This window comes from Poecilia latipinna, unplaced genomic scaffold, assembly GCF_001443285.1.
Source record: "Poecilia latipinna isolate Pla-1442-1.1 unplaced genomic scaffold, P_latipinna-1.0 Scaffold2509, whole genome shotgun sequence".
Classification (NCBI taxonomy): Eukaryota; Metazoa; Chordata; class Actinopteri; order Cyprinodontiformes; family Poeciliidae; genus Poecilia; species Poecilia latipinna.
This window is the reverse complement of record NW_015115125.1, coordinates 1-12,169: the sequence shown is the minus strand read 5'-3', so window position 1 is coordinate 12,169 and position 12,169 is coordinate 1.

The following is a 12,169-nucleotide window of genomic DNA, read 5'->3' as shown; positions in this document are numbered from 1 at the left end:
TCCAGTGATTGACTCCTTATCTAACCGATTACATCGTTTAAAATTTTAAGGGAGATTTTTTTTTTATTTTTTAACCACTATAAAAAAATACTTACAAATAAACAATTTAGATATGTGTTGGAAAGTTTAATCATGTTCCACAGCATTTATAATAGCTTTCCAGCTCTAACATAAAGGTAAAGACTGTGTTCTGTTCAGATCTTGACCAAAGCTGGAGTTTGGGCTTAAACAGCAATTACTCATAATTTATCAAGAAAGAGATTAGGCAGCATATTAAGGGTTCCGAACGAATTATTTAACTAAACCATACTGAATGTTGTTTTATAGGCAACACAAATGTTGCACAAAAATTTGGTGTCAAGATTTTTTAAAATTTCTTTTCATAATCTATTCAGTTTGGGAATTTTCTTAAAGCTTTATTTTGCTATTTTAGATCCTGACGTCTTATCACATCCTGTTTTATGGTGATACGTTCTTGTCTAGCACTTAGATTTTTCTTTCTGAGAACTGAACACAGGTTAAGGTTTTTAAATCTGGGAATTTTCTTGCCATGGGTCCAAGATTTCGACGTTATGATCTTTGACCCACTTTACAATCAGTTTTGTTTTGACAATGTGCTCCACATGCCGGAAAGAACACAGATTATCTAGCTGTGCCTGGATTATTGTTCTTCAAGGACAGATTGATCCCAATCTTTATTAAAGGCAGGGTTTTTGGATAGAACAACACTCGTGGATTTTATCAGAATGCTTTAAAACTGGCACAACAAAGGTAGCTCTCTATGTTTCTCCAAGACAAAGGATTTTCCAGATGTCCCTCAGACCTGAAAGGACTCATCAGAGGAAGTGCCGTTATACACAACTCTTCTGCTGTCCATTCTTGTACTTCTCGCAGGATTATGATACCACTTGAGTTATTCTTGAATAAAAACAAATTCTTCGCTGCCCTTCAGGTGCAATTTTCCAACAAGGGAAGCCATCAGAATGAAAAGTAATGATGGGTACACACTTGTTAGTAATTAATATACACACATAAAAAGAAAACTCAATTAAGCACACCTGGGCCTCTTTTGTAGTAATTAGAAAAAATAAAATTAAAATAAGCTGCCACATTTACAAAACAGACAACTATTTTTGCTGACCAAAGGTGTTGGCCACTTTTGTGGTTTAAAGAAAACTCAGTGTCTTTTGTGCTCTGAATCTAGTTTGAGTAAAAAACAAATCCCAACGTACACATGTAAACAAAAAACATCGTTATCTCGTTTCACTTTTATATATTCTGCTTTTTATCCCATTCTGTTTTTTCTATATTCTACCATTTTTAAGTTCTGGCACAGTTGAACAAAAATTGTGTGTGTGTATGTGTGTGTGTTTTGTTTTTTTATGGACTCAAAATCTCCCAGACACGTAAACGAAAAGTCCGTGATTGGAGAGTTTTGATCTCTGAGAAAACTGCAACCATCTTCTTTTCATTTTAAAAAAGTGATTTCCATCCAGCTGCGTCATCGTTTCCTGTGCAGTCCGCTTTTCCCAGTTCTCCCCCTCCTCTCACTCATTGGATGCAGTTATAGACGGAGAAGGTCGTTTTTCCCGCAGAAAAAAAAAAACACAAACGCAAATCAGTTTTCAGGCTGCACGAAGACAGAAAGCCACGCATCGTTGATGAAGAATGGATTATTAAGCAAACACCGCAACAACGCAGAAACACGGGTAAGTGTCTTTTTTTTTTCCATAAAGGCTGTTTAGGGAAGAAATCTAACGGAATCATCTATTCTTAAGAAAATTTACTAAAGTTTTGTTGTTTATAAAAAAAAAAGACACAAAAAATAACCGTATATCTTTTGACCGTGATTATATAATTTTTATCACCTTAAACTATGACTAAAGTCACAGTTACTGACTTTGGTCGATGCTGTCTGTGTTCTCCTCTTGTTGATGATGGTTTTTGTTGGAAAAATAGTTTCTAAGCTTTTGTCCTGCAATTGTCACGTTCAACCTACAGGGGGCAGTCAAGGGCTTTGAATGCGAAACAGGCAGTAATCGATGGCCTCTGCTCTCGTTTGTGTTTAGTTTGACTTCATGCCACAACAAACCACAGATCGATTTTTTCCCCCCCCTGTGAGTCAGTTTGGAAACTCTAACTTATACTGTCCCACAGACACGTACACGCACACACACACTGATTTACATCACCCCAGTACTTTGTCCTCACAGTAAGTTCAAACCATGCTATGGTCTTAACCCTTGTGTCCAGAAATGGGGTCCAACCGACCTCACACACGTAAAACTTGTATTATTTTCCACAGCCCTCTCTACGTTTGCCTCAGTCCTCGCACGCACAAGGGTTGAGATTCAATTAAATATGCAAGAAAGAAAGACTCCTGTTTGGTCAGGTCTGGAGGAAACACATTTATTCACAATGTGCATTAATCCATAAAGTTGTTTTCAATCATTTCCGGATTGGTGTTGTGACATCTGGGAGATATTGAGATACACGCCAAATGCTAAATGCAGGTCTTTGTATACAAGATTGGAACTCCAGCTAGTCAGAGGATTTAAAAAAAAAAAAAAAAAATAGAACCACATTATTATTTGTCAGTCAGGCTAATGCATGCTTAATCAAGCAACCACTAACGTGTTCTTTTAAGTGTTTTACTACCAATATCTTATTTCATTATTTTCTTTGAAGTGTATGTTTCACACTCTGATTTCTTAACTGGTACTGAAGTCGAACACTTTGAAGTAGAATAAATGGATATAAATCCAGCTGCATCTAAAGCAGATATGTGTGCCCGTCTATGCTTGCGCACTAGGATGAATGTGTGGGTGAGTTTTATTTTAAATTAGCATGTGTCAAGTGGTGACAGATGACTAGATGGATAACCCTGAAAGCAGATTCCACTGTAGGCCATCAAGTGCCAAATGAGGTCTGCTAATAATCAAAACAGCCCACATTATTGTCTCTGAACAAGCACAAAGCAGAAATGGCAGCACTTTTCCTGCAGTGCATTCAGTCAGAATATAAAAAGAAAACAGCTGGCTGCCTTCTTGTGGAGCCAGCTGCTCTGCATAAGGCACTTCCAGCTGATAGCTGTAGTTTTAAAGAGGAGGAGATGTCTTCAATCCACAAGTTGCGTCTTCTCTCTCTCAGCGTTGACAAAATATGTCAACTTAATCTTGAAGTCAAAGAGCTGCCTCGGGCCTGTTTCTGACATGCGATATTGAGCTTAGATGGCAAAAGAAACTGAACTGAATCATGGATGAGATTGTTGGGTTATAAAATGGACTTTGGGTTCTTCAAACTTGTCCAGAAGCTAAAATATCAGGGATGAATTTTATTGTGTTTGTGGCAAAGCACTCAAGAATATATAACATTTTTCTGATTATGTTTTCATTACCCTAGTAAGAAAAACTAAGATAAAGTAATAAAAAAAAAGTTAAATCAAATAAACAGTACTACTTCAATACCCATAGTATTTCTGCTTCTACCTGAATAAGTTTGGATATTCCAGAGTTTCAGAGCATTTGGGCTACAGATACCAAGGCTCAGTCATGTTTCATTTCCAGTCTTAACTGACCAGTTAGCTTCAGGATCCCAGTCATGGCATATAGTAGCAGAAGATCAGAGATACTGTAAATGTCCAAACCAGAACATTATTCTGCAAGCAAGTCAGAGTTTAAATAAACAAAGAAATGCATCTAAGTGAGTGGAAATCACAACACTGGATGTAACAGAGCTCAACAGCAATATTCCTCTACTGAAAAAAAATAGCAACCAAAATTCCTTTGGCTATGTTGTAAAAATGATAAATTAACATTAAACATCTGCTCAGTTCTTTAACACTGACACATTTGCAGCACGTTGGCGTTTTAAAAGCAATGAGAAGCTGAATGTCAGCAGCAAACCAGTGATAGGTGATATCACCAAACAATCCTAAACAATGACATATAGGGGGGGGGGTGGGAAGCTAAAATAAACATCTAGAACTTCAAATCGAACTGTAACCAAACATGTTTTAAAGTTTTATTTTGCATCGGAATACTTCTAAAAAATAAAGAGGAAGCAAAGCAATCCGAAGCTGCACCAGACATGCCTGTGTGTTAAACAGCGAATGCCATAACAAGTTTAAGAGTACTTTGATGATTCCCGTTGGGTAGAAAAACCAATGTGTCGCTTTTGGATGCTCGGTGAAAGAATTTCACTGATGAGTGTACGATCAGGCTTTGATGCTCCAGTATAATGGAAGTCGAGGATGTGGTTTTTAATGAGAAGTCCAGATGGCTCAGCGATCGATGTAACAATGAAGCCGAGTACTGGTAAAACATACCCGCAAATAGAAGCCAGTTGCTCAGCCTTTTGTGCTCAGACGGTGAGATTTGAAGTGTTTTCAGGAAAGAAGGGCTTTATGAGACCTTGAAAGGTTTTGATGGGGTCTCTGAGAAATGCTTCCTGCTGACTCGATGCAACAAACCTCCATCACCACCATGAATGTCTGTGTTTTTGTGACTTCCTCTATCTCTGCAGGCTTGTAGGATAACAAAACACTCATGCTTTTACCCAAAAGACTGACGCTTCACATTATGCTTGTTTTTGCTTTTTGATAGTATAAAGTGGACAGGCTGTCAGTCTTTTGCTGTGGTTGAAGCAAAAATGAAAAAGCTTCATTCATTTAAAAAATAAAATAAAATCTGAGTCAAAATGAAAACAGGATCTCACTAATTAACGGGATCTGAGTGAATGCCAATATACTTTGCATAAATATCTTGTTTTGGTCTAAATGCTTTGAAAGAATCAGACCATTTTAATCACTGAGCAGCAGACTAAGGATTTTTGAAATTCATGCGGCTTTCTTGTGTTGCCTCATATAATTTGATTTAAAGGTTTGAGAAAATATATGAGCATTTTACTATTTAGATTTATGTGGTTTTATTCACTGGGTAGAGAGAGAGAGAGAGTTTGGTGGATAACAATTAAATTCCTTGTAAAAAAAAGTGTATTATTCAACTTTACACCATTTCAGACATTTGACTCATCTCAAAAAGAGTGCAAATTTATAGCAAATAATAAAACAGCACTTTTATTATTTACGTTGACTTAAAGAGAAATGCTTCAATGCTGCATCTGAATTAAGTACTTAAATTCCTTGTAATAAGATGACTGGCAGGTTTGAGCCTTTGTTTGCACGTGTGCACACACTCTGAGGGGCCCTCTGGGGCCCAGTGCAGCTGCACTGTGGGACACTGCAGTGGACGTAAAGCGCAGGTGCGCAGACACACCTGTTTCCTTTGTCATTAATATACTGAGGACTGAGAGAAAAGTCCTGGGACACCGTGCTTATTCGTCAAATGTTTAAAAGGATGTAAACTAGAAATTTTGTTTTAGCATTTCACATTTGTAAAAACAGACTTATACAAGTAAAATTGCGTGAAGTAAAATGTATTTGTAGTCACGTAGTTATATACCTGTGACATTTTGCCATATTTTTTGAGATGATGACGGTATTTGACCTTTATCTAGAAAACAATATATAGATTGGTAATATTCTTTGGTAAATCTGATGAACTGAAAATATAAAACAATTGCAAAGTAGTGTATTGTCAAAAAAACACAAAAGCTTGATCTTTTGATGTCTATGGTCTGGATCATTGACCATCAAAGAAACAATTATTGTAGCACGAAATGTAAGTAAGACGAGCATATTGACAGTCTTAAGCTTTAAATGACAGCAATAAAACAAATTTGTGAACCTTTTAGATGTATGTTTATATTTTGTTTGATGTTATTTAAGAGACAAGACAGTTTGTGCATGATGCAGAGAGATCTTATCTGGAGAAGCATACAAAGTGAGACAGAGAAAAAAATAAATAACTTTTACAAGGTTCCAAAGAGAGATAACTTTATCTTGTAAGAACTATGTTAATGCTATAGTTAAACCTACAATTGTCTTTATTTCATACAACTCTAATAATGTTTTATTTGACTGTATGTTGGATGTCTCTGAGCTCAGTCTGGTTGTTTTTGGGCAGCCTTTATGACATTTTTCTCAGAGGTTCAGCCTTTTGCGCGGGAAGCATCATGGTTAATGATTATCAGAAACACACAATCACAAAAAAATGGGTGTTTTTACATTGCATCGATGTATAAAGAGAATCTTATTAGTAATGTGGATTAAGTAGATAGTTCAACAATTTGAAGGCTGATCAGATGTTTTGTTCCCAGAACACAGTTGGCACTCTTGCATTACCAGACATTAAGATAAGTAAAAAAAAATTAGGCTAAGCTTGTAGAAAGATTATCTGTTTCATAACAAAGTGTCACAAGTCACGACATAGTGACAGTTTTGACAAATATGAAAGAAACATATTTTTTAAATAAAAATTACATAGTGGAGATTTAAAGCTCTTGTGAATGACCTATACTCAAAACCACCAGTTTATCTGATGATTTAATTTCAAATGCTTGGCTCAACTATAATGTCCTTTAGGAATTGTTGAAAGACAAAAAAAAAAAACACTTAATGTGCAGACCTGATACTAAAAATGGCAAGTATTAGTTCTGCTGTTTGAACCTGGGAACTTAGAGACACCGTTTAGAGACAACAAATACGCATTGCTTCTCCAGAATTTACACAGGTGCTTTATGTCATGATACGTTATTCAGATGCTCTGTCTGCTCCAACCCAGCTTTACTCACCTGGATGCTGGATGTGTAGAGTGGATCTAATAGTAGGGCAATCTGACTCATTTTCAAATTATGTTAACGAATTATTATTTGAACATTTTGAAGCAGCGGTACACTGGATAGAGGAACTTTCCTCTCCAGATGGTCTGATTATATTCCACGTATATGTAACCAAGACGAAGAAATCAAAGTCAATGTAGCTGCCTTGACCTGGCTGACCATGCATTTACACCCAGTACAACCCAATGGAAACAGAGGTACAGAAAAAGCGACACCAAATGGCACTTCTGGCATGAATTGTAACCCTGTATGACTGCAGGCTGGGATTATTCTTACACATTAATTTTTAGTGATTAGTCTTTCATTTTTGTCACTTTTGCATATCCCAACAAATGTCATAAAAAAAAAAAAACACAAACAAAAAAACTTTACATATAGATTGAAATTCAATTCCAAATTCAGGCCAGTTAGCATAAATTATATTTGGTGCATTCTCTCATCCCGTCACGGCGACAGTGGACATTCTCACCTCTGGTGTACTGAAAGACACCTTTGTGCGCTGATGACTGCGGAATGCAACCCCGGTTTCATCCCATCATCAACCCTCAACTCCTGAATATTCATCCGCACCGCTCAGCCCAGCAGAACAATAAACAAGGCGCAGAGGAGCTGAATGCCTGTCTGAAGGAGGAGGAGAGCATGCGGGGGGTGGGGGATAAATCCCAGGAAAACTGGGGGGCAAACAACCCGTTCCCATAGCAACAAGTCCTGCCTCTGCTTTCTGGAGCAGGCTGTGGGAGCAAAAGAGGGAAGGCTGGAAGTTTTTTTTTTTTTCCCTTCCTTTCCTTTTCTTTTCTTTCCCCCCCACCCCCCCTTTGCGTTTATCGGTTTGTGTTGGAAAGACATGAGACGGAGTTTACTGAGGAGGGCAGGTATCCGGAGCAGCCAGCCAAAAGTTTCTAGCAGACGAACGGGATTTAAGCGTCGCAACGGGATTATAATCTGGAAATGTCACCAGCAGTCATGGATGTAAGGAGAGAAACGGAGGTAAAGAAAGAAAGAAAAAAAAACCCCACATGCTTTTTGAACCGTTACTGACGAGCTGCGGCAGGAAGTTTATCGCAGTTGATAAGACTGTAAAAGAAAAGTGTTTAAGTCACTTTAGGGTTGCAGAGAAGGTGTTTTAAATAGCTTTGTAAGGGTCGTTTAAGCTGTTCCCATGTGACCATATTTGGTCATCGATGTGTTGAAGTAGAACTATCTAAGCAGAAAGCTTCTTTATTCTCTCAGCTGACCCTTTGAATGGAGAAAAATGTCCCAACGGACACAAGCTGCTACTTTGTGGGCTGCAATTAGACCGAGCTATTATCGCATAAACACCCAAAACGTCAAAACAGCAGCAGCAGCAGCAGCAGATAAGGAGAGGAAAAAGACGGACTCCTCTGAACCTTTTTCATGTTGTACTTCAAACTTTGGGGGAAATGAGCAGAAAGTTGACAAAAGATGTGAATCTTAGCTTTGCATTTCGCTTTGTTTGATAAGATGGAATGTTGACATAGGACTTTCAGGCAGATTTCAGAGGGACTGCGGTGTATCGTAGCATTTCACAAAATAAAATAAAATGAATCAAAACAAATAAAATAATTGTAGGTATGACATGACATAATTGCATTATTTTCTGAAGAAAAGAGAAACGATTATTCATCATACTGCAAAAATAACACGTTCAGAATCACTGTTATAATATTAGCAAACAAAGCACGTTAAGTTTTGTTGTAATGTAGTAATTGTGCTGAATTTTACTTTTTTACTTTTTTTTTTTTACCAGTTTCAAAACAGCATTAAATATATGAGAGCTCTCCTGTAGTTTCAGTAACTAGAGTATCTGTTTCTAACTAAAACAACTAATTTAGCCTTTGTCAATCAAGAGAAATGTGTAATGACGTTTTTTAGGTCAGCTGACCAGCAGTGTGCAGCAACATATGGGGGAGGGGCTTCTGTGCTACTCCATGTCAGAAATGGAGAAATGATTGTTCCTCCTACATGTTCTCTGACAAATCATTAAAAAGACGTGGAAACATCATGCTGGGAATGTTTTGTGGTTTGAGCCTTACTGTTTAAACCTCTGGTATGCCTTGATACCTTTAAATGGTCCGTGTCTACTTTATATAATAAATTCAATTAAGTTAGTTTAAAATGTGTAACAGATTTCATCTCAAGACTCGTTACAAGACAGTCAGATCCAGTTATTTTAGAGAAATACAACAAATTGAAGAAATTGTATAAAATCGACTGAATTCGTACCTTGTGAACATTTGGATATTTATATATTTACAGTGTTTGAGTAGTCACAATAACTCGAAGGCACAACATAAATTCAGATTCTGATTCTCTTTAAGTTCCCAATATATCTGTCAAGCTCAAAATTATGATAAGAAAAGCATCAATTCTGTTTGAATGAATATTTTTAAAACTTATTTATATATCATAATTTTTAAACATTTATGGAATAAAACTAGGTAGGTCGATCTCTGTGTCTGTCCTGAATAGTCGTGTGCTGGTTTTTGGTATCAAGAAATACAACGGCTTTAGTAATCTACTGTTTTAAAACTGCAGAAATTTTCCATCATACTCTTCACTTGATGTAAGGTTCATTCACACAAATTTTTCATGACTATATAAAACAGAGTGACACAGCAGACCGTCTCCCTCACATATTGCTGCACCCTGCTACTCAGTTGAATGAAAAAAAGGCCCCTTTACTTTTCCCCTCACTGGTTGTTATGTTTGGGGTTCTCTGTAAAGAGCAGAAGGGCAAAGCACTTTACTGTTCCTCACGAGGCAATTACTGCTAAGCGTAGGGATTTTGTCAATTAAAAGTAAAGTATGAATAAATATATGCAATGAATAAGAAATTTGTCAATCTGTTATATTGTTTTAGTAGGAGTATGAATAATTGGTCCTCGTCTGGTTTAAATAAACTCAATTACACAAAGTTACAAGGTTTTCATGTTAAAATTTTCTCTTGGTATTTGTTATACCACAGTGTTTTACTATATATATATATAATATATATGATAGTGTGTTAACACTTAAAGGAGAATAGTTCTTTCTGAGATTCTTGTTGCTTTTTGAGCATCCTGTCTCTTCTCGAGTTTGAGTTTTGCTAACAGATAGCCTTAACCCTTATGATCTTATCTTCTAACGCAAACCGTATGGCTCAGGCTGCTTTTCCTCCTCTTGAAACCCCCTCTCCATTGTGCAGGTCAAACAATGACCTTTTCCCTGTCGCAGGACTGTCAACACAAAACTATGGAGGAACTTCCTTCCCAATCCCTCCTTCAGTTTGGGAGGAGTAAGTCTGAACTATCAACAGATAATTCACTGTAAAAGCTTTCATCATCCCTGCCAGGTGCCGTTGACGTCATTCGCTGAGCTAATAGAGACAAAACAAAAACCTTGAGCCGTCATCATTACTTGAAGGGTTTTCGGCCACATAGCCATTAAGAAGGTTGGGTGCTTCTGTTACAAGTGGTCCTGACAGATTTTGCTTTGGCTTTGTGCAAATCACAAGACTTTCTCTTTAAACTTTACCCTTGCATTCAGCTGATTTTGTCAGCCACACAGAGAAAGCTTCCTTTCAAAGTAAGGAAAAAAAAATGTACTTGCACATTAGATAAGCGCTCACTTGAGCAGTTCACTCACATGGCTTAAAGTCACACAGCCATTTTCACATCTGTAATTCTGGTTCCCAGCGTTTCTTCCCCCTGCAGACGCAAATGACAGAACAGAGCAGTCTGATTGTATAGTCTGACTTGGACTAACAGGTCTGTCAGCTGCTGTGAGTCAGTTTTAAGTGTTTGGGTTAGGCAGGTTAACTAGTGTTGGTTAGTTTGCCGCACTGCGTTATGATTCTGAAATGACACGAGTCTTAATGTTGACTCCTCCGACCTCCGACATGTTGTTTTTCATTCATTTTTGCCGCTGCTTCAGAAACCGTAGGTTTGCCGTGAGCAGAAGGAAACAATGCAGCTACAGCGTGTTTCGACAATTTATGATCTCCCCCAGCTCTGTATATTGTGAGGATTATTGCTGTAATAAAAAACTCATTCACTATGTCTCAATAAAATAACATTACACCATTAATGGTAACATTACTTTACAAAAGTTGATCTCCCTCAATTATTTGAGTACATCTGTACTCAAATAATTGAGAACAGAGCATCAACAAATTCTCTTGTTAGCATTTGTTGATGCTCATAATAAATAGTGCAATCTCTGAAATTACAAAAGCTTCTTTATAGAGAACTGTAAAACATTCAGTTATAATGAACTGCTGGTGGTTTTATATCATAAATCACCATATCTGACCTCTAAATGCTCAGTTTGAACATAAATAACATGAAATATATGTATATGTCAAATAAATCATGTGCATAATCATGTAAGCTCCCTTTGGCAGTAGAGATAAATTATTATAGTTGTTTTACAATTTCATGCAAAACAAGTCCTTATAACAACTTAAAGTTCTTGTTCAAGAAACCATACTACGTGACTCTATTCATGTGATGCACATCGCTTTCATCATTTTTCAGCATGACAACTATTGGTGTTGCACAATATGCTGACACTAAAAGAAACTTGAGGAAGAGAGAAAATATCAAGTAGAAATAATAATAATAATAATAATAATAATAATAATAATAAAGAAAAATAATGTCAAACATTTTAAATTCTTCTTCCTTCATCCTTTGCTCATTAACACCCGCTAATTTAACATCCCCATCAGATATAAACACATCATTATGGTATTTGTCAATTAAAAAAAACTTCAGAGAACCATGGTTTAGCTGTTAGGCAAGCCATGAGTGACTGATGGACACTTACATTGAGGCTATTCTGGTTTCAGCAGGAGTATGTGCTTTACGCATCAACTCATGAGCTCTAGACAAGAGAAAGCCTCTTTGGTGGTCCAGTCTTTTCTGTAGTTTTTTTTTTTTTAAAACTCCCACTTTAAGATAGTGGTAAACAAAAGCACAAAGTCCAGACTCCTGTGTCAGAGGTCGAATCTGTGACAAATTTTTTAACCCTCCTGGTGCAGCTCAGAGGGACATAACTCTGTTTTTCGCATGCCTGCCTCTGCAGCTGTGCATGCTCATATCTAGGTTACACTGAAAGCCTCCTTCTCTTTTCCACACAGAGAAAATATGCAGTGATTAACCTGAAAAAAGGGGAAATGAACTGAGCTACTTTGTGGCAGCATGACAGACCATGAGGTGGTGTAATTGCGGTTGCAACAGCTGCTGAAATTTCTCTCTGTCGGCACAATTTGTGAGAATATATCAGCAGCAATCCTCCAGTCTTTTTCACTTCAGATGGAAACATTGTGCCTTCACACTTTGCATTTAGCCTGCCATGTGTTCCCAGATAGCACAGAATGATTGAAACAACATTGAATCAATGTCAGCCAGAAACATTGAATCAACGT